At 43.7% G+C, this 23,246-nt stretch overlaps 2 long non-coding RNA genes across 2 annotated transcripts in view; one reads left to right on the top strand and one right to left on the bottom strand.

Moving 5' to 3' along the window:
* Positions 1-391: 391 nt before the first annotated feature.
* The window catches only part of LOC148685581 (uncharacterized), a 34,892-nt gene continuing 12,037 nt past the window's right edge, over positions 392-23,246 (bottom strand). Inside the window, exons 2-3 of the long non-coding RNA XR_015950144.1 lie at positions 14,182-14,286; positions 392-5,032 (exon numbers count right to left, since the gene is read on the bottom strand). This is a non-coding gene — a long non-coding RNA (uncharacterized LOC148685581). The remainder of the gene's footprint in view (positions 5,033-14,181; positions 14,287-23,246) is intronic.
* LOC148685580 (uncharacterized) overlaps positions 11,660-23,246 on the top strand; it is a 32,198-nt gene continuing 20,611 nt past the window's right edge. Inside the window, exons 1-2 of the long non-coding RNA XR_015950145.1 lie at positions 11,660-12,370; positions 14,095-14,209. This is a non-coding gene — a long non-coding RNA (uncharacterized LOC148685580). The remainder of the gene's footprint in view (positions 12,371-14,094; positions 14,210-23,246) is intronic.

Genomic DNA, 23,246 nt, shown 5'->3' with positions numbered 1-23,246 from the left:
AATCTATAACCGACGATTTAACAAACCACTAAATAAAGGAGGCATCTGATTATATAAAATTGCCAGGTAGATACCAGGAATGCTATTACAGCTTCCAATCATTTGCAGCCTACGTTTCACTCCAATAGCCTCTATTTTTTCTTCTTCCAAATTACTCTTTCAGCACTCTTAAGGACAGACGAACTAAGCCTTGAGTGGATGAGGCAGGAAGAGGGAAAAGGTGTTCCTTATTTGTAATTATCTTCATTATTTTACACCCCATAATATGAAGTGTTTTAGTACCCCAACAATCTCAAAAGGAATTCTGGTGGACCCCAGTCCAGAGCTCATGGCATTCAGGGGATTCCTCATTCCCCTTTGAGAAAGGAATTTTCAGCATACACAGAGAAAATATTATTTCATTTCACTTTTAATTTGTATACTGCCTTTCTATATTACTATGCACAATGTGGGTTACAAGCTGAAAGAGCAACAGAATAGACAGCAGAGATCCCATACATAATAACAATCTGATCCAATATGAAAAAGTCACAAAAGCTTTAAAATAAGCACTTCTATCAAATAAAGCAATATTCAATAACCCATTAGAATATAATAGTAAACAGTGAAATTTTCTATCAGCAAGTAATAATTAAACAGTTTGCACTTATCAGTTCCAAGAAAGTATTACTAAAATATAATGAATAAAAATAACAGCAAGCCACAATGTGTAAAATGCCACAAAAGATACAAAAACGTAAAATGAGGCAAATCTCCCTGCTCATAAAAGAAGGCCCTATATGCAACATGGTAAGTTTAGATTGTGGCCATAGTGCTAGCATAATCAGCAGTCCTTCCAGTAAAAGCTCTTCTTACTTGCTTCTAAGGCTGAGTGAAAGCTCATCCTCCATCTTGTGTCCTCATTCAACACGAGAGCTGTTCAAAGATCTTTCTGGTTAGTGGCTGCCATTTTAGATTGACCAGAACATTCCATACTGAAGGGCATTTGGAGGGAAACAAAAATGGGAGTCCTTCTCAGTGAATAATGCCGCTTTTACCTAAAATGCCCCTTACAATGCAGTACTCTAGGAAAAGCAACATGGTGGGTGCCAGCTTTAAAGAGCCCCAGTAAGTAAATAGAGCTGACTCCCAGGCAAGGGTATTGCAGATATTAATATTGTGCAGCCTGAAGCAACTGGGTGCATAAACACTGACTCCTTTTGGAACAAAACATTGTCCAGACCAATAAGTATTGTTCAAAACTTGCATAACTTACTTCAAAACAGAGCAAAAGCAATCAAAGATTCCTCCAAAAAATTCCATATCATATCTTGTGCATGTCCAGCACAGGCTCAGCATATTGCAAGAAATAAGTTTACTTCTTCCAGAAATCAAAACTGTGTCTCTGCCATTCCAGCCTGCATCCTGGAGAGCCATTATCACATCCTTTGTTGTCTCTGTGGTGTCCAGAGAAAGACTAAAGAGGCAACTCCCTGCAAGACAGACCCAAAAAAGAAAATAACAGAACACCACTAGTCATCACATACAGCTCCCAAGTTAAAACAGTACAACGCATCATCAGAGATCTACAGCCTCTCCTGGACAATGACAGCTCCCTTTCTCAAGCTCTGGGAGGAAGACCTTTCATTGCCTACAGACAGCCACCCAATCTTAAACAACTCCTCACCCACAATAATACAACCACCAGACTTAACATGGACACTGGTACCAGAGCCTGCAATAAACCCAGATGCCAACTTTGCTGCCACATACACCCGGACAACATCATTACTGGCCCCAACAACATCCAACATACCATCTCAGGACTATTTAATTGCTCATCTTCTAACATTGTGTATGCCATCAAATGCCAACAGTGCCCTTCAGCTCTCTATATTGGACAAACAGGCCAAACCCTACGCCAAAGGATAAATGGACATAAATCTGACATCAGGAACCAGAAGACAGAAAAACCAGTAGGAGAACACTTCAATCTCCCAGGACATTCTATACAAGATCTCAAAGTAGCTGTCTTACTACAAAAGAATTTCAGAAATAGACTGGAAAGAGAAGTTGCTGAATTACAACTTATCACCAAGCTCAAAACCATGGAGGGGCCTGGTTTGAACAGAGATATCGGATTCTTATCTCATTATACATGATAAGCGATCTTCAGCCATCTCAACCCTTGCTTTTTCATGCAAAACCATTTGCAGTCGTTTTCGGTCATCAACAGCTATCAGTCAGTCAATCACCCACTTCCACCACCCTTCTGAGTGATCCCCCCTCCCCTCCCCATCCCCACCCCTCCCCACCCCTTCTCTACATAAGTGCCTGGGGACTTCTATTTCACTGTATCTGAAGAAGTGTGCATGCACACGAAAGCTCATACCAAAATAAAAACTTAGTTGGTCTTTAAGGTGCTACTGAAGGAATTTTTTTATTTTACTTCGACCCAGACCAACACGGCTACCTTACCTGTAACCAGAACTCCCTTCAAGATGGAGTTTTACAATTGAATACCCTCGGGTGATTTTAGGTTAAACACTCACATGTAAAAGAGCAGAGAACAAAAGCTAATTATCAACTCAGAGCAATCCATCTAACATTAAGCACTTTAATACCATGGATTTCCATGGGATAGGGTTTTTGTTTTGCTTTGGATTATGCCACATATATTATCTGAACACTTTTATAGACAATGTGTTTTTTGAGCTATGCAGAATTCTTAATTCTGATGAATGGTTCTATGTAAGTAAAGTGATATGTTGAAACCTATCCTTCAATTTCTCAAAAGTGTTTGTTGCCTGGAAAGAAGCTTTCATTTGTCTTCCTCATTCTTTGGATGCTTTAAAATTTCAGTGGGTGTAGGACTCAGTTTACCTTATAATTGTGAGGTGGCTGAGGGGTGTGTGTGTTTTCCCATTAAGCATCTGTGGAGCATTCTGCAGCCTTCCCAGCTGCCTAATCTGAAAAAGACCCATGGCAGGAATTACCTCATTGCATCCTTCCCTAGACTTTAATTGAAGCTTGGGAAGCCAAGCAGTCTCTCTACCGAGCATCTGAGATCAATATGCTCACTAACTTTGTTTTGTGTATGTTTTGTGTATGGATTTCTTTAAAGGTAAAAGTTTTGAAATCCAAAACTTTGCTCAGGGAAAAGGGGTACCAGCCAGGTCAGAAACGGTCCATGTTCTACCCTCTTACATCACATTTCCTGCCCAAAACCCAGTACTGGCCCCTCAAAACCATATCTGGTATATGGTGAAACACCTTATGGTGCTGAATTTACCAGGTTTTGCATCTTCTCTGCAGATTAGGGAAAGAAGAACCCTTTCACTTAAGAACACAAATCCAAAATTCCTAGAAACGCAGAAATAAAGTGAGGAAAACAAACATTCTGCAAGCTACTTTACCAGCTGGTCAAAGCAACTGCACAGCCACAGCCTGGCCATTCCAGTGGCTATTTCTTTTTGAAACCATGACATTCTGCTCCACATGATTGCTTTGCTCAATGCTGAAATCAATTAAGCACAATAAAAATATATGTCACCCATGCCAGTAATTTATGTAAGAATAATAAGTGATTAAAATCACTGGGCATTACCTTTCACACACACAGTAGTCGTTGCCAACAGGCAAAAATGATACAACTGAATGCTTAGGAAGGGGAGACAGTGCTTCGTAGGGAAGAGACTGGCTGCAAAAAGCTTGCTTCCCCCTCATAATGATGTTTCCACACACGGTGCTAGGTGTAAATGAACCCATTGGCATAGAATTATACAGCAAATCAATTCATCTCATTAGTTGGGGAGATCAGTGAGATACTTTCAGCTCAGAATAGTTTGGAGAGAAGCTGCAGCATTTAAAGGACAGACGCTACAGGCCTCCCTTTCAAAATAAAATTGTGGATAGTTAACTGCATGGCAGTTACTAATCAGGACACCCAAACCCAAACCCATGAGGACTCAAGCATTTTAGTTGTCTTCAGCTGCCCTGATGTTTAGACATGTACTACACAAAATCTGGCAGCACACATTCAGTATACCGGTATTCTAGGCTGCATCAACAGAAGTCTAGTGTCCAGATCAAGGGAAGTCATGGTACTGCTCTGTTCTGTCTTGGTCAGACCACACCTGGAATACTATGTTCAGTTCTGGGCACCACAATTTACAAAGGATATTGACAAGCCAGAATGTGTGCAAAGGAGGGTGATCAGGATGATCAAGGACAGGCATCCCCCAAACCGCGGCCCTCCAGATGTTTTGGCCTACAACTCCCATGATCCCTAGCTAACAGGGCCAGTGGTCAGGAATGATGGGAATTGTAGTCCAAAACACCTGGAGGGCCGAAGTTTGGGGATGCCTGATCAAGGATCTGGAAACCAAGCCTCATGAGGAACAGTTGAGAGAGTTGGGTATGCTTAGCCTGGTAAAGAGGAGACTGAGAGGCGATATGATAGCTATCTTCAAACATTTAAAGGGCTGTCACTCGTTAAGGCTCCTACCCTCTGGAGCACAAAAAAGCAAGCTTGCTCCATCTTCCATGTGACACCCTTTTAGGTATTTGAATATGGCTCTCATATCTCCAGATCAAAGATTTGATGTCGGCTACTAGCAGTTTGAAAGCACGTCAAAGTGCAAGTAGATAAATAGGTACCACTCTGGTGGGAAGGTAAACGGCAGCTCTGGTTCACCAGGAGCGGCTTTGTTATGCTGGCCACATGACCCGGAAGCTGTATGCCGGCTCCCTCGGCCAATAAAACGAGATGAGTGCCGCAGCCCCAGAGTCATCCACGACTGGACCTAATGGTCAGGGGTCCCTTTACCTTTACATTTATGGTGTGTTTGAGCAAAACTGGGCTTGTTGCTGTGATATGTTCAGCTGTTGGGATCCATGACTCTGAGACCACAGACGTGCTCAAATGACAATGAGGCTCCGACACTATTCTTGTGAGAAAAGTCTTCCAGAACTGACTTGAGGACCATCCTGACTGAAGAACACAGTCTTGCCACTCTCCTCTGGTTCATGGTACTCTTCTCTCCTCAGCCCTCTGGAGAAAAAGATTTCAAAATAAGGTGGGGCTCACTGTGCTGCACTAAGGCTTCAGCTACAGCCAGACACTTGCAGAGACAAGATCTCGTTTGTTACCATAGTAGGACCCTGGGAGTTCTCAAAGAACTGCTTCCTTATATGACTGCACATTTTCCCTCTCTGTATATACAGCAATTCCTCTACATTGTTCCTGTTTCAGTTATTCAAGAAAAAGGAAAGAGATGGAGGGGCTGGAATAATTTTTAGCAAATACTTTCCTGAGTTCTCAGAATTATTGAAAAACTGATGCAATGTTTTTGGAGCTCATTCTGGTACATATTAAGACTCAATTCCTCATCTAAGTGAAGTATAAAGCAAATGCTTAAGCTTTGAGAAAATGAACTTCCATGGACCTCCTCGTGCTTAAAATTCATACATACTTATGTCATTCACCGGATGCAAACAGCACCTTGAAAGACTAAACCCTTTATGGTTAAGTAGTAAAGGAACAAATGAGTTCAGGATGCCAGCAATCTGCAGAGTGGAGACAAACCCTGGGGAGACTTCTTTATAAACTTGGAGTTGTTCCTTTGACATCTACTTGTGCAGTTTCTACGAGAACAAGACTGATCAAAATTTGACCTTGTGACTCTGTAACACTCAGTTTTCAAAAGGAAACAGCAACCATATTGATGTGATTTTAAAAATGCAGGAAGTGCAAGGGAATGGAGTTCATTACAGGCAGGGTAAAATAAACACTCAGTCTGCCAGCATGTGAAACCAGCTACACTCATCTTCAGGAGCCTCTGTGCTTGCTGATTTCAAAGAGCTTATGGCAGAAGCTAAAACCACCCTCAGCCTTGACCAGTAATCTTCAACCTCTTTTGGTCTGTGACTCCCCATTAGCCCAAACCTGGCAACACAGAACCCTGAGGCAAGGGCTGAAGATACAGCCTCCATCTCTCTCTTCCCAGAGAAGATTGCTACAGGCCAAAGGAACCGCTATCCCATTTTGCATTTGGGTGTTTTTTTGGGGGGGGGGCATCATTCTTCCGGCCAAAGAAGTTCTATACAATTTGGCATGCCTGGTTATTTATCTTTCCTAGCTGGAGCATATAACGCCTGCAGGAAAATTTTACTCTCAGCACCGAAGCCTACAGAATATCACAAAAAGGGGAGGTTGACTTGAAAATGCACATTTTCTTTCATTGCCCCTGCACTGTGGAATGCTCATCCCTCTGCCATACATAAAACATCACCCATCCACTGCTTTCGACAGCTTTTTGCACAAATATAAGATGGCGGGCACCTGGATTGCCAGTAGTGCATGTGAAAAGGGTCTAGGGTCTTAGCAGGCCACAAGCTTAGCATGAGTCAACAGTGTGATGCAGCTGCAAAAACAGCTAATGCTAAAATTCTAATGGTAGAAGTTTGAATTGATCCAACCAAAATGCAGAAACGCTGGCAGGAAAATGGTGGGTTTGAGAAGAGCAAGCAGAGAGAGACAATGAGAAGAAAAGAGTGGTTTTAAATTATGGCCGAAGTTTGAGTAGAGCAAGTGAGGCAGCACATTGATGGGGAAAGTGGTTTCAATAAAGCAAGAATGAAAATGGGAAAAGTTGTGTTGTGTTACCTTTTGGTGTTAGCTTCTGTGTTGTACCCATCTCTGCTATTTCTCCTGATCAACTGGTACCTCATCAACTGAATGTACAGTTGATAAACACGGGCGAGCAACCAGCATAATCCCAATCACCCTTTATGTGGATGCAGTTAAGATTTCAAAAGGGCTGTGCTTGAAAGTCTTTAATATCACTACAGCACTGTGGGAAGACCCATCAATAAGACATTTTCATGGCAGTCCTGTACCTAAGCAGATTTGCCTCAAGAATTTGGTATTGCCTGGTATATCCTGGAAGAGACAACTATGTTGGTTGGATTCAGGCTCACCTGGGCTACACACTAACATGGAATGTCTTGGAAGGAGGTTCCTCTTTTGGTTATGAATAAATTTGCTTCAGATAGCCTTGTACACAGCATGGAATGCAACATGTGAAACAACCCTCCATGTTTCCATTTTCACAGATTCAGAATACAAAAGTGTGGGCTAATGGGAGTTGTAGTTCTAAACATCCTGGAGGGCACCAGGTTGGTGACGGATGCTATAAAGGAATTCAACAGCAGGATATACATCAGTCCTTGATCTGCTCAGTGCCACTTAGAGCACAAGCATTCAGGACTTGATGGAGTTTTCTATAAACCTCTGCCAGATGGCGGGAGGTAGAAGCCAAGAGAATTTGGATGGGATAGAACTTTGTTAGAAAACAGAAAATTATTCCTGTCATACACATGGTGTGTGGATGAACAAAGCAAACAACTCATTATGCAATGACAGAGCCATGTTTTGGTTGCTTATTTCTCTGTCTGCTCCCATTCAATATAAAAAATCAAGACGGGAAATAGTTTTGTTTGGTGATTTTCATCAGGACTGTAGCATAAGGGGGAAAGGTTAGGAAAAAAAACACTCACTGATCACCATGATTTCAGTCCTAATCTCTCTCTCTCTCTCTCTCTCTCTCTCTCTCTCTCTCTCTCTCTCTCTCTCTCTCTCTCACACACACACACACACACACACACACTACAGTTGTATTTTCTAAAACAACCACCAAACCATGCTGTCGCAGAGGGAGCGCTGCGACTACTCTAAAGTAACGACTCTCCAAACCGTTGCCTTTTCATGCTTTTATTGTGTGCAGGCTATTTACAGTGCTAGAGCTGTACAGGGTACATGTTCTTAGTCTGACCCAGAACCCTGGAGTGACGCTTCCCGCGTTTTCTTCCAACATAAGAGTCTGGGCACCCCAAATCTCCTTCCACGTTTCCTCCTGCGTAATTCCGGAACCGGAGGGAAACAGGGTCTCCTTTCCATGTTTTCCTTCTCCCCCCTTTCCCACCCCCCCCCCCGCTCTCTCTTCCTCTCTCACGTGCAGCAAAGGCTCTGCTGTCCTGCCAGAGCCCTGTCTCCTACTTCCTCCTTCCCCACTGGACTCTTCCCCCTCCCCGCTGGCTCCGCTGCTGGTGGAAGAACTGCTCCTCAAGTTGGGAGGGGGCATAGCTGCCAAGTTTTCCCTTTTCTCGCGAGGAAGCCTATTCAGCATGAGGGAAAATCCCTCTAAAAAAGGGATAACTTGGCAGCTATGGGAGGGGGCTCTCTGTACTGTTTCCCTTTTATGTACAATCTATTTTGGCCCTAAAGGAAACCAAGAAACCTGACGGCTTTGACTGAGGGCCAAGCTAGACATGATTGCCCCAATCAAATGCAAAGTGAAGGATCGCTCCAATTTTAAGGGCAAAGTGGGTGTGATAGCAAATAGCGCTAAGCCATTCACCCCATGCTGCTTCTCTCCCCAAATGTTTTTCTGCAAGCAGCGCTTGCTTCTTGCATCGGAGTTTGGCACATTGCTGGGAAAGTTGAGTATTCTTTTTCATTCCCTGCTCTGCTCACCTCATTTGTTCTTGAAATCAAATCCCCACCACCACTTTCTAAATGGAGTGCAGGAAATGGAGTTTTAAAGGGTCAGTCCATTGGTCCATCTGATTCGATGTTGCCTATACTGGACAGGAGCGAGCTGACCGTCAACCACACCTTTCAAGTTCAAGTTAACTCTTTATTAGCATGAGCAAGATCTGCACAACCTTGGCAGAGTGTTAGGCCTACCTAATGAGCACAGCAGCTCATCCCTGGTAGGTTTTGCCCCATGCATCAGTTGCTGAGAATGAGCCCCCACAGCTGTCTAAGTCCCCTCCTCTCCAGGGCTTTATCCAAAGCAATTGGAGACTGCGCCTGTCTGAAGCCAATCTCTCCTCTTCTGGTTCTGGGAGACAAGGGGGATGGGAACTTTTTGCAGCAGGAGGGGGTGGAGACACACCCATGACTCTGCATCAGCTTCACTTATCTCTGCCTCTTGGCCTCCCTCCCATTCTCCTCACAGTCTTCTCCCGCTGACCACTCATCATTGTCCCACCATCAATCCCCAGGCTCTGAGCTTTCTTCCCTTGGGGGTTCCCCAGCTGGTTCCTTCCACCATTCCTCTGCGTCCAGCCAATCCCTGACAACTGACTGACTGGTAGCGGATCTCTTGGGTTTCAGAGAGGGGTCTTTTGCAGCCAGGGGTTGGACCAGTGACCTTTTGCATCCATAGCACATACTCTGCCCCCAAGCCATGGCCCTTCTTCCGTGGGTCACTTCCATGATTAAACGCATGGATCTGTCCCCATCCCTTCTAATTGGGTAGAGAGAATATTTAATTCAGCTGTTGCCAAATGTTAGACATTTTATTTCAGGATCAGATTCATCTAGGCAGGAAAGTCAGTGGTGCCCCTCACCTGTTTCGGGCCCATGGTATGAAGCAGTTCCCACGGCATTGCCATATTGCATCTATCTGGGCATTAGGCTGGAGGTCTTCAACCTGCGTTTGTTATATTTATAGTAGACAAGAATGCTTGTTGAGTGGCTAGCTGTGCTAATGCTAACTGCTTCCAGTGACAGTTTCTTGGCAAGAACGGAGGTTGAAAAGTTAACATCAGTACATCATGCAAGAACAAGTTGCAACATAAGTAAACAAGAGGCATTATAGTGGTAGCACTTCCTGATAACATTACAAGAGCTAAGGATGAGGGGCATTCCTCTGAGCAATTTCGTTAATCCTTTTCTTCCCCTTTCCTGTGCAATTCCACAGCTATTTCCCTTTTAATTCCACAGCTTCACCTTAAAATTTCACTGCAGGCAAAATGCAGCGGCAACTCTAGTCCCAGATCCAATTGTCAGTTTCACTCAGTGCATGGTGAGAGACATTTCTTCCACAGCATCAGACTCCCAACTGGACAAACAGAGCATTGGAGGAGAAATTTGTTTGGTCTACATTTTAAAGCAAACCAACCTAACTCCCCCAGTGCTAAATTTATATGTAGATTGGGATGCAGCTATCAATCAGATAATGCACTCTTCTCAATTTTGCAATGCAGTTTCAGTTCACCAAAAATAATAATGCATATTTATGGAGGGACATGAATTCATTTTTAGAGAGGGGTCCATTGGAAAGCATACACAAATGTGCATTTTAGGGGAAGGATGCACACAAAAAGCTTACAAAATGGGTACAATTTAAACAGATGTGGAAATTGTGAGAATTGAACTTAAGATGGGGGAGAGAAAGAAATTTACAGAAACTAAACTTGACAGGCTCATTCAGCCCTAAAACCATATGAGCAACTTTGTCAAGAAATGCGAGGTCAACCTTTTGAAATAAACAGATAAATAAAAATTGCATAATCACCACCTTTTGTAGAGGCAGATAAGATACAAATTTAATGATGGCAGAGGCTTGCTTTGAACAACTTCTGATATCAGTCCCTAAGAGGATGTTAGCACTAATATATCAGGTCCTATTATATCCAGAGTAAGAAAATCCAGGTTATGTGAACAGGTGGGCAACCCAGTCACCAGTCTGGTGGAAGAATGGTTTCACCTTGAGAAAAATATATTGCAGCTTCTTCACTACCTTAAAAGTTATTAAAGACGATAGTGCAGGCATAGGCAACCTTGGCCCTCCAGATGTTTTGGGACTACAATTCCCATCATCCCTGACCACTGGTCCTATTAGCTAAGGATCAGGGGAGTTGTAGTCCAAAAACATCTGGAGGGCCAAGGTTGCCTATGCCTACGATAGTGCAATGGAATCAAACACCAGCCCAAGTTGAAATAAAAAAATTCCTTCCAGCAGCACCTTAAAGACCAACTAAGTTTTTATTTTGGTATGAGCTTTCGTGTGCATGCACACTTCTTCAGATAGTGCCAGGAATAAACCATGAGATCTCCAATCTCTGTTGAAATTTGCAAAAAATTAACAATGATGTCCTCTGTAGCTTGTAGACTTGGGAAATTGGAAAAATATATACCTAATGCTGTTGTTTTATGAGAACAAAGCATTTTGGGAACCTAGGAATTGACTTAAAAGATCAAGTTTCTAATGGAAAAGAGTCTTACTTTCTAATTTGATAGTGTCAACTAGAGCTGCTTTCGCTAAATACTGGAAACTCCCCTCAGATTCCTAGGATGTGGGAATGTGTCATGTCAAGGTGTAGAATCAAGCTCTGGGTTGGCTCACGAGAGCTATGTGGATGCTATAGAGACTAGCAAATATCAAACTTTATTAGAATAGTTCAAAAATACATGAATGGTAACCCATTTCCTTTCCTTTTAACAAGCTGAAAACCCCTCTTGTGTCAAATGCAGTTTTTCTTGGTTTTCATTTGTTGGATTCATGGGCCATCTTCAAAAAGTAATAGAAAACAAAAATGTCCCTTTAGGAAAAATATGGAAACAATACTAATACTGTAGAACTCTGCACCAATATCTTCTGAGGAAGGTTTCAACAAGACTCAACTCACAATGGGGAAGGGAGGGAGAACCTTTTCATTCTTGCACTTTCACTTAGCGTGCATGACAGAGTCCTCTTCTCTTCTCTTCTCTTCTCTTCTCTTCTCTTCTCTTCTCTTCTCTTCTCTTCTCCAGCCTATGATTCTGGTCTGCACCCAAAGGGGGTTCACTCTGGAGAGGACTGGAGGCAATGGACTTCAACTGCTGAAATGAAAGCAATGTATGGTGCAACGCCGTATATGCTAATGTGGAAGCAATTCCTACTATGTCAAATGGGATTTGTTTCTAGGTAACCGCACACAGGATTTCCACCTTCAAAGATGAGACGAGGAACAAGAATCTTTTTCTTCCATTATGGCATAAAAGCAAATGAGCGGAAGCATTACATGAATTAGAGTGTGGGGTTTTTTTTAATAGTACTGCCAACTCTCCAATACAGAACCATGATATACAATAGCCTACAATAAACAAAGAATGGAATTGGGAGAAGGGCGAGATGATTCCCTTTAAAAGGAAGCTGGATTAGATTTGCAAGGAGAACGGCAGCAGAGCAAAGAGACGTCATCTCGACATAAACTGAAATGGCCAGAAACAGGTTTTGTTTTCATTTGTTTAAAATCCACTTCAATGAATCACAGAATTGTAGAGTTGGAAGGGACCCTGAGGATCATCTAGTCCAGCCCCCTGCAATGAGGAATATGCAGTTGTCCTATATGGGGATTGAACCTTCAACTTTGATGTTGTCAGCACCATGCTCTAACCAACTGAGCTTGGACAATTGCCTAACATAAAACATATCAATGGATACGTACCAATACATCAATACAAACTGAGAAGCTATATTTTAATTTCTGGGTTTGCAGCAGTATTCCGAACAAGTAATTTATCTTTGATTTTTAAGTGATTGCAAGAACTGATATGGTGAGTAAATGTAAAAATGAATACATGCATATATGTATGTATCTTGACTAGTGTTGTGGGAGGACTAGGGATGAGTCAGAAGTTTGGTTTGGTTTGCAATATAAGGCTGACTTACTTCATTTGCACTTCCTGAAACAATATGCAAACCGGCACAGAGCTATCTTCCAAAATTTGCACTTCCTTGAATTTTGTGGTGCAGTTTTCCAACCACAAGAAGTGCATAAAAATGTGTATACAGTATTACTAAAAATGACATACAAAAATGTTTGCAGAAATGTGTATATTAGGCAAATTGCATACAATAAAAGTGTAAACTAGGAGAAATGTTGTGAACTGAAGATAAGATTTGGGGGGGGGGGGCAGGACCAAAATTTACAGATTCATCCATTCCTACCCACCGGAAGACACTTAATAAATAGAGAAGCTTGCTATTTCACTCCAACAGAATACCTAAGTAGGTTGTTAACTATTTTTAAACACACTTTTAGCTGCATGCACTCTGTCCACAGTTGGGAGTGTAAGTTTTCGTGTCTGCAATGAATTGCTTGCATTTGGCCATCACAAGCTGCCGAGCCACTTCTTCTCTTGCAGGTCCAGCGCCCTGTCCCGAGGGAAAGTGGGCCTCGCGGATCAGAAGGCAGATTGGAGGGGAGCAGAGAATCAGTGGCAGCCTCTGCCTGTTTGACTTTCTCGCTGACTCTCCTCCAGATGTATCTATCAGTTTGCTCACTCTCTCTGCACCTTGTTTGGTCGCCCTGCTCACTCCCCCCACAATGGCCCCACTCTTCTCTCCATCTCCTTGGCTCTCCCTCTGTCCCTAATCACTCACTCACCTCCCCACCCTGCTCAGCCCTTCCTACCAATTGGCCCACTCTGTCCCCCACTCCTGCCCGCTTCCCCCACCCATTTATTCACCTGCCAACCTAGTTCTGCATTTAATTGGAAGATTTCTGACTTGCCCTTTACCATAAGGGCCCAGGGTAGCTTACAACGATCTCATCAGAAAGTTTTTTTAAATCACATAGAACATTTCCAAAACACAACTTGCTCCCTCCCCTTGCATTGCTTGCTTGCTCTGATGATCCCACCCACCCCAAAACCCACCCACTCTTAACATCTGGTGAGAAATGAGGGCGGGGGCATTTGCTGGTCCACCAGACCTTGAACAGGGCCTGGTAGGACCAGGGTTAGGTTTGGGGAAATGCTTGTTTCCCTCAGGTATCCCTGAGGTGATGAGTTGAAGTGAAGAAAGAATTGCTGCCTGATTCCTAGGGCTTTTGTAGCCCTGCAAGTACCTGAACCAAGCATCTGACATAAGCTGCTGTAGCCTAAAGTCCTTTTGGTCCGAGTCATTTGGTAAAAATAGAACAAAATATATATTCCCTGTGCAAAGAACCAAGAAAAACAAAGTAGGAATTCTGCAATGGAGAACTACTGCTATATGTGTGTTTCAAGACGCATCTATTACACAACACATACCGTAGCTGTTCTCCATGACCAAATCTTGAGTGAGCTGTTTTTCTCCTCCTGCCCAAGTCTCCGAAAATGTGTGACGCACGGCTGGGAAAGGTTAAGTCAGCCTGCAAGGAAGCTCAGGGCAGGAAGTACAGATTGTTACAGACATGTGGACCACTAGCCAAACCATCAACAACATGACTGCTCCAGATAACTGCTTTTCATTTCAAAAGTGTCTCATTGCTTCCTTTCCTGCCTTTGCCCTTCAGCTAGTCGGAAGACAGGCCTGCTCTTTTCACTGAACGTGTGATGAAGATTGCTGAGGTTTTAACACAACTAGAAAATGTGTGGCTTACCTTGCTCGACCTTCTCTTAGCTCTGCAGGTAAGAGCAGCTCAAGAAGTGGAGCTGCTGTCACTGAGCAGATGTTCTCCAGCCTCCGAGCAGGCATCTCTTTATTGCTGCAAAATGAGGGGCGGTGCAAAGGATATTGAATGCTTCAGGATTCAAGCAACATATGTAAATTCTACCTGTCTTGTTTCTACATACACTGACGCACCTCTCTGTCCTCTATCTGGGCAAGCAAGAGGCACTGATCATTCAAAGAGAAAGCAAAGCACAGCCTGTTAGAAGCGTGGCCTACAGAGAGACCCGAGCGGCCACATTTGGCCTTCAAGGCTGAGGTTTTCCACCCCTTTGTTTTGTGTTTATTATGCTTTCTCTTCACCGGTGATTCAATATTGCATGACCAGGCGGTGACAGCCCCAGCCCCCAGGGATCACAAGGAAGGAATAAAGACTCTGACAACGTTATATGGAATTAAAATTAGGCCACAACTTTATTAAACCTCCGAATTAAACCTTGGCTTAGGCCTTGGGCGTGTATCCCTCCCAGCCCCCAGCAGGGAAAAACTGGGGCTCATCAGGATAAATGGGATATGGGGCTGCTCTGCGAGATGTAAGTGTAGCAGGCAGCCAAGCCCATATCCCCGCACACAGGGTAGTTCACTGGCGACCTTTCAGTGTATGGCCAGTGACACCCATATATATAACCCTTTTAAGAGGGGACCCTGGAATCGCCACTGCAGGGGGGTGAGTCACCACTTCACACCCGCCCGCCCCATATAGGGAAGAAAAGACTAAAGGATTCCACCCAAGGCCATAACCCCCAAAGTTGTGACAAATTGCTACGGGGAAGACAAAACCTGCTGATGCAGGAAAATTTCTTCTCGGTCCTTCAACAGCAACCAGTCAAAGACCATAGCAGCGCCTGCTAAACAGGAAGAAAAAGTTGACCTGCAAACAAGAAACATTAAACAAAGGGAGGGTAGGGAGGGTAAATCTCCAGACCCGACTACCTGGCTATTGTCGGCTCCACTCCCTATTTATAAATGGGGCTGGCCCCACCTCCCAGAAAGGAACTTGATTACTGAGGCTGGGCGTGAACCTCCAAAAATTAATACTGAGAGGCAAGCCAGCCCCTGTTTGCCACTAAGCTCCCTGGGAACTGTAGCACCACGCATGATCCCGCAAAGGGCACCCACAATGTAAAGTGTGAGTGCTCATTGTTGCTTGTCTGAGGTTGCTCATATGTAGAACTTTTCATAGGATCTGAGCTTTTCTCTTCATCTTAGCATAGCCATCCTGTCTGAAGCGACAGACACAAGCAATGTCAGCAAACATCTCTCCTACTAAGCCTAGAACTCTGCTGCCTCTTGTTTAGAGCAGAAATAAATATTTGTAGCACTTGAAATTCACCAGAGTGCCCAGTTCTGCCATTTGCCTTCTGACTGGTTTTCAATTAGCCCTTACAAGACCAGCTTTCAAGTGAGTCTGGAAAACCTACCTCTTCAGTGTTTCCTTTTCCCAAGAGTGTCAATAACTTTTGCAATTCAGGGCAACTTTATTGCAGTAATGTGTGTGTGTGCGCGCACACACAAATATGTACCGTATAGTGCTTTTTTCGGGGGGAATGCATACCCAGAAAACATTTTGTGAATCTTTGTACTTTTGTCCATTTACTGTATTTATTGTTCCCAATTTGAACTATAAAATGGTGAATTTCCTGAGTCAAAATGAGAGTACCCCTAAACATTTTTAAAGAAAAAAAGAGAACACTGAATGTGTATATTGTATATATACAGCATCTTTGTATACTTTATTTATGTTGCTTTGTGAGGATGTGGCTCTGAAAAATTGCTTGTAAATACTAACAACAGGCAATAATAACCATGAAGGCAAAGACAAAACCCGGGGGGGGGGCAACTTTGCAAATACGTTCCAAAGTGTCAAAAATGCAAGATGTATTTTGGCACTCACAGAAGTAAACACACAAATAAGTAGGTTGAGTCAGCTCAGCCTTCGTGCAGAACATTTTTGAACAAGCCATAAATGGGCAATTGATCTAAAACAAGTAACGTAATAGCAACACCCCCTAGAAAGCAATTGTACTTTCAGGGTATCAGAAAACAACATCCTTTCCCCAGGAAAACTTTTGCTCCCATCCTGTTTCTTTTGTAAGTAATGCGCATGTGGGTGAGTTCATCTTTAAAAGTCAGGATAAAGTTTTTGGCTAGGAGCTTTGTACTGGAGCAGGGAGGAGATGCTTTGCTAACATCAGCAAAGGATCTGTTGGGAATTCGGAGATGGTGCTGAAGAAAGCAAAACACACGCTCAGGCAGGACAATTTGTACTTCACAAACACCGGACAGCCAGTACATATTTGCTATATGAACAGAAAAGGCACAGATTGCTTGCTATGAAAAAGCCCCTTCCGTTATTTTCAAACCTATCGCTATTTGGTATTTCAGGATCTGGATTTTGTTTCAGAAGCAGCAACAAAACACAGGAGCGGCCATAAACATTCCAGTCAAGTCACAAATTACTAATAAGGAAATAAAAGGGCTTTGAAAGAATGACTCTAAAGGAAAAATATGTCTCGCTGATGCACTAATAGCTGTAACACTAGTTCAGAGGGAAACAGATAGTTATAGCTTGTGCTGCACGTACAGTATGTCATGATGGTTCTCAGAGAGAAGAGGAAAAGCACACAACTTGGTGGTGCTGAGCGCAGAATTCAGCTTCCATTTTTTATTTTATTTCATTTATTTTTTAAAAAATAACTTTTTAGCCCTTATGACCAAAAAGATATTCCTGAAAGTGTGTGATCTGAAAACCTGGATAGGTTTGTATGAGGGAATAGGTCTTTCAGATAGGTAAATAAGGTAAAGGCAAAGGACCCCAGGATGGTTAAGTCCAGTCAAAGGCGACTATGGGTTTGCGGTGCCCATCGCGCTTTCAGGCCAAGGGAGCCGACGTTTGTCCACAAACAGCTTTCCGGGTCATGCGGCCAGCATGACTAAACCACTTCTGGCGCAAGGGGACACCGTGATAGAAACCAGAGTGCATGGAAATGCTGCTTACCTTCCTGCCGCAGCGGTACCTATTTATCTACTTGCACTGGCGTGCTTTCGAACTGCTAGGTTGGCAGGAGCTGGGACAGAGCAATGGGAGCTCACCCCCATCGTGGGGATTCAAACTGCCGACCTTCTGATCAGCAAGCCCAAGAGGCTCAGAGGTTTAGACCACAGTGCCACCCGCATCCCCCTAGGGATGTAGCAATGCAGCACCTGTGCCATTTGCTTGCAATGTTGCATTAAATACAAGCATGTCATATAGAGTAGTCCCATTTCCTCACGATGGCGACATGACTGTAGATGGCTCAGGACACAGATACCTGAAAGATCACCTGTTCCCTTATCCACCTGCCGTGACTGAGGTCATCCAGTGTTCCCTTTCTCACACCACCACAGTTCACTGAGATATCGTACGTGGCAACTTCATGAGATGACATTCTTTAGTAGTAGTACCCCGGCTCTGGAATGTCTTTCTTTCTCCCGTGCAATCAGCACCAATACTTGGCTGATGTAGTTACTTTGTTAGGATATTGTTTGATTTTATATTAAGTTTTATTTAAATGATTTTTTGTATATTGACATTGTTCCTCACATAGGGGGTATGTGAACACTGAATAGTGGGTTACGAAATAAATAAAGATTCAAAGTACTTCACATTACATTATCATGTTAATTGTTACAACAACCCTCTTGGAGTATTATTATCTCCATTCTGAATAGCCAGCTTTGCACATCGCTAGTATGAATCAGCCTTAAACCACACAGACTAGGGAAAAACATTTTGCAGTATATCTACACACACACACACACACACACACACACACACACACACAAAACACTGACCTATAAGAAATTATTTGCACCAGCAGGACAACCTAACTTAAAGGTAAAGGGACCCCTGACCATTAGGTCCAGTCGTGACCGACTCTGGGATTGCGGCGCTCATCTCGCGTTATTGGCCGAGGGAGCCGGCGTACAGCTTCCAGGTCATGGGGCCAGCATGACAAAGCCGCTCCTGGTGAACCAGAGCTGCACACGGAAACGCCGTTTACCTTCCCACTGTAGCAGTACCTATTTATCTACTTGCACTTTGACGTGCTTTTGAACTGCTAGTTGGCAGGAGCAGGGACTGAACAATGGGAGCTCACCCCGTTGCGGGCATTCGAACCACCGACCTTCTGATCGGCAAGCCCTAGGCTCTGTGGTTTAACCCACAGCGCCACCCGCGTTAAGTTAATAAGTTAGGACAACCTAACTTATTCTGGATCTTTTCAAGGCCCCTGAAAATCAGCAGAAACCTGCTTCTTCTAAAACTGAATTATTTGCTTTTTTCTTGGACTTTGTATTGGGGAAAGGCACAACAATAGTATTTATGGCATATATCTGCCAAAACAACTTGTCCACTCTTCTGCCACACTGGGCAAAAGATTCCTGCATTGCAGGGGGTTGGACTAGATGAAGCTTGTGGTCCCTTCCAACTGTACAGTTCTATGATTCTATGATCGACTGCTCACACTGGCCATGACCTTGATTTCTGGATACAGCGGAACTTTCAATTTTTGGATGGCAGCTATGCAATATCTTGAGGGAAGATTCTCAGGGAGTTTAATGGTACTGAAGTCTTTCTTCCTCAAATAAAAAAGTAATTATCCAACTGTTAAAAACCATTAAAAAACCCCATCTGCATTAAAAATCCCATGAACAATGATTAAACAAGGAAGTAGAAAAGGCTTGTTCACATAGATGAGCATCTGCATAAATTATGCACAGTACCCAGGAGCCAGTAGTAAGTATCTAGCATACCCTTCTAGTCAGTGCAATCTATAACGCATGATAAGGTCTTTTTGATGAAGTTGCCAATGGAGATCACAGTAAGAAAAAGTGAGGACAGATCTCTCGCTTCCCCCCCTTCACTGATAACTGATGCCAGAAACCTCACATATTTAGACCTTGCACAGGTGGAATCCCCTCCCCCTCCCCAAAAAAACTGCAGGCGCGCGCGCACACACACACACACACACCAATTCAGATTGGGACCACAGTGGGTCCAAAGGGCTGACGCCTCCCTTTCTCCCACACCATGGTTCTGATCCAGATAAGTGTCCCTGTGTTATTTATTGGATAACAATTCAGTGACATCACATCTTCTTTGGTCCTGAGAGTTGATTCACACAGCAGTTAGGTCAAAGACCGAAAAAAAGGCTGACACAGGGGAGATTGTTTAATCCCATGTGGCCAGGTTGGGATTGGGATCCAGAGTGGATCAAAATTTGATAGGGTATGTTTTCCCATTGTATCCTGCAGTAGCTCTTCTTGAAGAAACAAGTACTCCACTATAAAGACCCTGTAACTAACAAAAGTCAGAATATATATACAGTATACAGTACGTATATCTATATAGGTGTGCTGGAAATGATCTCAAACACGTGCACCATCCTGTAGTATAATTTGAGGAATCATTTTGTAGATCCTGGGAAACTGCTAAAATGACAAAGCTTATAAAGTATGCCTCCAGATGTCGTCTAAAGGTTGTACAATTACTTATCTCCTCGGCTTGGGGGGTCACATAACTCCATGCCTTCTGACATTTCTCCCATGAAAATAGGGACATCCTACCATACCCTCCAACATTTATCCAGTGAAAATAGGGCCCCCTAAGGAAAAGTGGGGCATTCTGGGATCAAATCAGAACCCGGAATGGCTTCTATAAATTTGGGGCTGTCCCTGGAAAAGAGGGGTACTTGGAGGGTCTCCAAGGGTCCCTCAGAAAATTGCCCATGAGGAAATGTAGCCCACCTGGGCTGAAAAGGGGTTATTCACTGAACAATTCAGAGGTCCAGTCATAAACAGGGGATGGGGGGACGGGACTACTGATTGTGTAAAATGTCCTTATATTGGTGGCCGTTCCACTGAATGTGCATCCCTTTGATTCTACCCAGATCCTTATTACCAAAAATCTGAAAAGTCCCTTCCCTCTCCGCCACCACTCTGCATAGCGATTATTATTTTAAGGAGCATGTGTGCTCTTTGAGAATGAGATGTTTGAGTATCAGAACATTTCAGTCAGCCTCCTCTGCTGGCAGAAGCTACAGCCGAAACTGGAGACCTCCCAGCCACACAAGATTCCTTGCAGGAGGAGGGGGGGGGGAGAGATTAGAAATAAAAAACAAATCCATACGTTGCCTGAGGGAGAAGGGATAAATAAACAGAGGGAGCCCTGTTCTAAGATCTCTTGCTATGCTGGCTTTCTCAGCAGCTAGCTGGTGTGTGTTGTGTTACCCAAATGCTGAACTAATTCCCTTTTTTGGTTCTGCACAAACCTTTTCTAGGAAACAAGAGGGGGGAGCATAAAAGCTCCAAAAATCAGACCTTTCACTGTTTTTAATAACCATTTTAGACAAAAGAATCCTTTTGTGCTAGAGAACAGCTTCGCAGCAACAAGACACCTCGGCCACAAGCAGGGTGGTTGTGTGTGCTTGTTTAAAAGCAATTGCTGCTCCCAAATATTTTCCTTTCTCCCTCGATGCCTCTTGGAATAAACAGGAGCTCTCTGGAGGGGTTTTCAGTGCCTGACCTCTAAAAAAAACACCCCCAGCTTCCAGTGTACTGATAACGGAAGACTCTAATATGGTGGCAGGCTGCATTCACTGCCCAGAAGGCCCCATCCCTGCCAATCCCTGCCACCCCTAATTTCCAAAGGGCCATGAATCACAGGGGGCAGGGCACCTTTTTCAGTCCGATGGTACCATTTGGGGGGGTGGGCAAGGCCACAGGCAAAAGTGGCCAGAGCAACAGATATAAATCTTATCTATGGGCAGCAGTTAAGTTTCTGAGAAGGCTGAGAGGTCTCTTCCTACCACTGATATTACACTAAACTCTCTATATATATAAATAAATGGAATGACCTGAGTGAGAAGGTAACTAGCTTTGCCACCGTGTCTCCTCCATAGGGTGGGGCCTCATTCCCTGCCCCCAGCTGTCTCTCTTCTCCACCTCCATCTTCCTCAGTGTTACCCTCTTTCCCTTCCGTGCCCCAGCGGCCTCTGTTTCACTTCTCTCTGCCTCCTCCGTCTCACATCTCCCCCCTTTCCAGTCCACCCTCACCCCCCTTTGAAGCTTCCACCGCATCCTCCAGCATCCCTCTGCCTCCCCTAATCAGCTCCAGCTGTTCCTCTTGCCGGATCTCAGGCTTGTCAAGAGCCAAAGGTGCGTGCCTATCATATGACATCCAGGTACGCCACTCTTGGCTGTTCTAAGGTGGCCTCAGTTGTGTGCTCAGAGGTGGTCCTCTACATGTGCTAACTATCCACATTTTATTCAGGAAGCTCCATCCATTGGGTGCTTCAAAATTCTTCTTTAAAACCCAGCTGTTTACCCTGGGCCTATCTGGATGCTTGAGAAGATAATCCTGTTCAGTTGTTGACTTGTTTTAAGTGATGGCATTTAAAATACAATGCATTTTAAAATTGCATTGGGTTCTGCTCTTTCTTCGTGTTATTTTGTTCATGCTATTTTGGTTTTTTAATTTCTGTAAACCACCTGTAATACCTGTAAACATTTTTGCCAGAAAGGTTAAGTGTGGTATATACATTCTCTAAATTGAATGACTGAATGACTGAATGAATGAATGAGGAGTTCCTCAATGAGGACTGAAAGGATGGGCAAGGATCCCCAAAAGTTAGTTTGCCTACTACATTTTCCAGGACCAGGCTTTTTTTCCAGAACAAGGGGATCCAGCTTTCTGTATTTTACATTGCTCCCTGGATCTTGTCCCCATGGACTTTGCAGGAACCAGGGGTATCAGCTATGCAGAAACAATATGCTAGCAGTATTCTAGGCATTTTGTCATGATAAAAGAAGAAATCAGGGCTGGACAGAAGTGGCCTATATTGGTTTATCTTTTATCCTTTTTACAACCAGAGGTGAAAATGTTAAGTCACTTTCCATTCCCAAGTCAGCTCTCTTATCCATTTCCATACCTGGTTGACCTCCACTTCTGGAAAACAAAAATAAAAATGCACAGCTGCATGTGAAAATGGGATAAAACAGACTTTCTGCCCAGAGTTGCCAGCCAGCCAATATTTTACTGGTTCGGTCATCAGAGCCACGTTTTATTGGATAGACTCCAAATTCTTCTAGGCTTCACCTGTGACCCACCAGATTCTAATAACTCCACCCATAACCTACTAAGTTGTGCTTTTAGGCTCTGTTCCACATCCCCGTTCAAAAAGCTGACGAACCCTCAAGTTTGCTCATTGTTCATGGCACTTCCTGCTTCATCCCTGCCCATGCTCACGTGGACCAGGTTTGGAGTGGGGTGCAGCTGTAGTTGGCAAATATGTGCTACAAACAGACACAAACACTTCCATGTGTCACAGAAGCAGCAGCAGAAAGCAACTGGCTTTGTGGCACAGCTTCCACTGCCAGGATTACGAGACATGGCAATGCTACTGTGCTGGAAGCCTGATCACAAGGATTAAGTATTAACTGTCTATACTTTGTGCCAAGAGCAAGCACTGTTCTGTAGCAAAGCACTGGCAGGATCATCCTGCTTTATTGTTCATATTGCAGCTTGACTTGTACAAGAACAGCACCATTTGTGCCTGGCCCGTTCAGCCTCATCAGCACTGAGTGCTTTGTGCCATTGCTCTGATCAGAGACAATAATTCCCTTGTATGGTATAACACTGACCCAACGATAAAACAGGCACAACCCAAAAGCATTTGCTGTGGTTCCTTTTTCCATACCACACATTAACCAGAACAGCATTCTCAACGAAGCTCGAAACAATCCTTATTTAAGCAGAGGAGCAGAACTAGACTTGTTATAGCCCAGAAAAAATGAGGGATGAAATCAGGACAGAGGAGGGTGACCTCATGTCCTCCTATATAGAGGACAGTCCTCTATTTGAAGGGCTGTTCAGTCAAAGTCCAGTTCAAAGGTAAGAAAGAAGCCTTAAGAAAGTTGATCAGAGGCCTTGAAGTTGCCCATCTGCAATTGACACTC

This window comes from Zootoca vivipara, chromosome 5 (assembly GCF_965207765.1).
Source record: "Zootoca vivipara chromosome 5, rZooViv2.hap1.1, whole genome shotgun sequence".
Taxonomy (NCBI): domain Eukaryota; kingdom Metazoa; phylum Chordata; class Lepidosauria; order Squamata; family Lacertidae; genus Zootoca; species Zootoca vivipara.
This window is presented reverse-complemented; position numbering and strand designations above follow the sequence as displayed.